Source organism: Balearica regulorum, chromosome 1, assembly GCF_011004875.1.
Source record: "Balearica regulorum gibbericeps isolate bBalReg1 chromosome 1, bBalReg1.pri, whole genome shotgun sequence".
In the NCBI taxonomy this organism is placed as follows: domain Eukaryota; kingdom Metazoa; phylum Chordata; class Aves; order Gruiformes; family Gruidae; genus Balearica; species Balearica regulorum.
Window position 1 is genome coordinate 184600318 of NC_046184.1, and position 4279 is coordinate 184604596.

Sequence of the window (4279 nt, forward strand, 5' to 3'; positions counted from 1 at the left end):
CCCCGGGGGATCCCCACAAGAAACAGCTGCACTCCCATAGGAGAAAGGCACGCCTAAGTTCCTCTCTAAACTAGGAAAGATTTATGAAGCAACTTTGCCAATGTTTGCGGTATTTATTCCACAGTGACTCCATGGTACAATTGTTTTAAACTCACATTTCACTGCAGAGTTAATAGATACATCAGGGATACAATATAGGGTGAGTCTGCTACAATAGAGCAGTTGATGAATAGCTTAAGAATTTGGGAGATGTGGTTTTTTACAATTCAAAATGCTGGGAATCAATTTGCTCTAGTTCTACTGTAAATTGGTCTTTAACAATTGTTAAGTCATTCTGAAAGATTCAGAACAAGTAAGCCCTGGCTTGTCATTTATTTCAGAGGCTCCATTTTAAAGTTTTCAATTTTTCAGCCAGGGAAACAACAATGAATAACGTGAGTAATGAAAAGCATTCACACAATTAACCAAAGAGTTTCAGGTTTGATTCTCTATTAAAAAAAAATCAGAATCGACTGGCTGCCAGTTAGTTGACCAGGTAACCTATTAATTAATATTATAATTCAGCGGTGTGTTTCCATGTCCACAAACATATATACACAGAATTGATGAAGCTTGTAGCACCACCTATAAGGCAGTTGCTGAACACTTCCAATGCAAGATGCTGCATCCAGCTGCTTGTAACTTGGCCAGACTTTGACTGTTTGGGTTGAAATTTTCCAAGTTGAATGTCTGCCTCAGGCTAAATTTTGTTCCATGTGTTGTAGAGGTTGCCTCTGAGCGAGGGGTGCGGAAAGAGGCAGACTGCAATTAGAAGAACTTCAGCAGTTTTCAGAACAAGACCAGAGAAAATGCTGTCTTTCAATGTTAACAGAAATCTCTGGCAAACTTGGAAGGGTACAGCACCCTTCCAGCTCTCGGTGACAGATTTGATATAAATCTGACACGAGGGCTGGAGCCGCTATATTGGGGTGTCCTTTGTGCTGCCCCCATGAAAAATCCACCTGCATTTGGTCAAACGTCCAAAGATGAATTGCACTTTGTGCATTTTCAGTAGGTATTTGCTAGGCCATGTCCACATTCTTCTCAACTCCTCATGCTGATCAGCCGACATAGGCCATCCCCACAGCAACCTCCCCCCCAGTGTCCGTGCAGGACAGAGCTGCAGCTCAACCAACCGCGCTCCAAGCCAGGGAGTGGCAGCAGGTTCCAGGCTTTCCACGTAGGGGCTGGTGCAAGCCACGACGGCACCAGGTACTTGGGACGTGAGCAGGAGTCCTGCTTCTCCTTTACCCTTCCCTGCCCTGTCCTACAGGTCTTCGCAGCAACGCAGACCACAGCCACCACCTACCACCACTGGTTATCCTCAACAGAGAGCTCCAACAGCAGAGTCCCAGGCATTACTCTAGGAATCCAGCCAGTGAAGGATGGCAACACGAGTATGCTACCCTAGGCTGCCTATCTGCTTTTCAGCTCTTTTCCTAAGTGAAAGAAAACCTAGCAAATTACACACAAAAAGTAGTATTAAAAGTGTGATTAACATGGCAGAAATTAGGAATTATTAGAACTAAGTGGCCTACGGTAATTAAAACCATCTCCTAGTACTTATATGCATAAAGGTTAATCTCTAGTTGTGACTGATCTGGTCACATTTTTTTCCCCCCACAGAAGCTTTGCTATAATTAACACACAAATTCCTCTTTTTGCCCTTGTTCTCTAGAACATCACTACACACTTCCAAACCACAGAGGGAATTATTTCTTTTCTCCCAGGTTCTTTTATGGTTCTCATCACTGCAGTAATCCATAAGATAAAGGAAACTGTTATCGAGGTTTTTTTAAAGGTGGGAAACTAAGATGTGAAAAGATTAAAGCAAAAAGATGAAAACACTGAAGAGCAGTTCTGACACTCAAGACTTGTATTTCTAATATGCTCAGATCTACAAAACATCTTCTGTACGTCGAGAGCGAACAGCTGTTGACTTTTGTTCCAGATGGACAAGTTCAGCCTAAGAGCAATGCAGATCCCAGGAACTCAGGCCAGGCACCCAGAAAAACCAACAGCCCATGTGCAAAAACCTTTATGTTTACGTGGAAACCCTACAGGAAAGGCGGGGGGCAAAATCCAATTCTTCAGCTGTCTCAGGCATGAAACCTCCTCTCCTTCTGTGTATAATCATCTGCCTCGTTCACGTCACCTCTTCTGGCAGCTACACCTTGGTGGATGCACCTCTGGTTCATCACCCGAGCTAGCTGGGAAGGATGGTGGCAGATCACGTCACACAAGACAGCCTCATCGCACACTGGCCCAGCACAGCCAGATGAGCCTGGTGTTTTTACAACTCCTGAGTGCTTTGCTCTGCAAACTTACCCACCAGGTAGGGCTGGGTGGCGCAGAGAGGTAGTAAATGTATAGAATATATTGTATATAAAGATCAGCTATATCCACTGGGTGGCAGACATGTTTCGCAGAATCCAGATACGTGTACATACAGAGGTATACAAACGAAACCTCTTAAATACTGTGCTTGTTCCCTGTCTCAGAAGCAGCAATTGAACAGATGCAGTTTAAAAAAAAAAAAAAAAAAGTCGTCCCACAGAGAAAAGCTTACATATTCCATCTTCAATTTAACACCAGCTTCTTATCCGCAGCGCTGAGGTGTTCAAACTGTCCTGGCAATCGACGGTCAGAGCTGCGCAGCCACACGGTGCCCCACGTCACTTCTGTAGGTGGGTGAGGCGTCAGGGATCACACAAGAGTCTTCAGAGAGTCTCTGCTCCGCTAATCAACGCATAAAATGCGATGCCTGCAGAGGCCAAGCCTTTAAATTGTTCCCTAATTTAACGAACTTAGGGGGGGAAATGATGTTTTGGACTAACAGCTGCCAATATGTCCATGTGCGTAAGCAACTAAGTTTTAAAGTTCAGAGAAACTTAAAAAGGCCAGTATTTGTCATGGATTTCCCCTTAGCATCTAAGCAGAATCAGTTCAAAATTAGCTTAAAAGATGTTTCTGGAGAAGAGGCCGTCGACCAAATTTCAATCCAGTGCATATTTTTATAACCAAGTTGTAAACTACATGAAAACTACACTTATCATGGAAATGCTGACAAATGCATAACGACTGCAGTTAGCTATGACAGTCTGACCACAAGTCCTCCTTCAGGAAAAAGAAACATTACTTCCCCCCCCAGCTTTTCAAGGCTGCTTGATAGCAAGCCGGGGCAGGGGGCGTGCGATACGTACGGGTACCTCTGCCTTATCCTTTTATTATGAATTTAAGCAACTCTTATTCCACTTATTTCCCACACGTTGAACGAGCCACCCCCTGTTTTTGCCATAAACAACCAGAGGGCCTCTTAAATCCATGACTCACTGCGCAGGCTTCTCCTCCACCCTTGTGCGCGACTGTAGCAAAAAGGTTGCCAGCTGTAGTCGGTGAATTAACATTTTTTTTTTTTTTTCGCGACACCGTCGGGAAATAAGTCACACAGCGCTGAGGCCAGGGGAGTGGAATACAAACCCGGTATGAGTTTTAGTGGGGGGGGGGGGGGCCTGGGGGGGAAGCAGCTGAAGAGGGACTTCTGCGGCTTCCCCAGCCCCGGCCACCCGGAGGCACGGGAGGTATGAACACCCCCGGGCGGCAACACGGCCCGTCCGGGACCGACGTGTCGGGGAGGCGACCATGTCTCCCGTCACCCCATCGCAGCCCCGGCCCCCTCCCCCGCCGCCTCAGGCGCGCACGCACGCGCCACGGCCTCCCCGCGCAGGGGCGCGCGGCCGCCAACCGTCCCGCGCGCGCGCGCGCGCGCGCCCCCGCCCCGGCAGCGCGGAGCCGCCGCTGCCCCACGCCAGCGAGGAGAGGCAGCTGGCGGGCAGGGCAGGGCGGCGGCAGGGGAGAAGGAGAAGAAGGAGGCGGCGGCGGCAGCGAAGGCGGCACGCAGCACCCCCCCGGCACACGCGCTGCCTGAACTCCTGAGAAAGTTGGCAGGGGCGTCCGGCGGGACGGGGCGCCGCTGGCCGCGGCCCGAAAGCGCACACCGCCGCCCGCCCGGGGCCCGCTGCCGCCTCTCCAGCCCCTTCGCACCCCTCCTCCCTCGCACCTCCCGTCACTCACAGCCGCAGCGGGGCAGGAACAGCCCGGCTTGGGGTGCTGCCGGCGGCAGGGCTCGAACCTGTGGCCCGCAGAGGCTCGCCCCCCGCGCGGCAGGGGAGAGAGCCTCCCCGTCCCCAGGAGCGCGGGGCTCGCCGCAACCTGTGGCGCACGGGCGGGTGGCACTCAC

General features: G+C 50.2%; 1 protein-coding gene across 2 annotated transcripts in view; it reads right to left on the reverse strand.

The window, feature by feature from the left end:
• ELF1 (E74 like ETS transcription factor 1) overlaps positions 1 to 4279 on the reverse strand; it is an 88086-nt gene that overhangs the window by 83690 nt on the left and 117 nt on the right. The gene's annotated exons all lie outside the window — the stretch shown is intronic.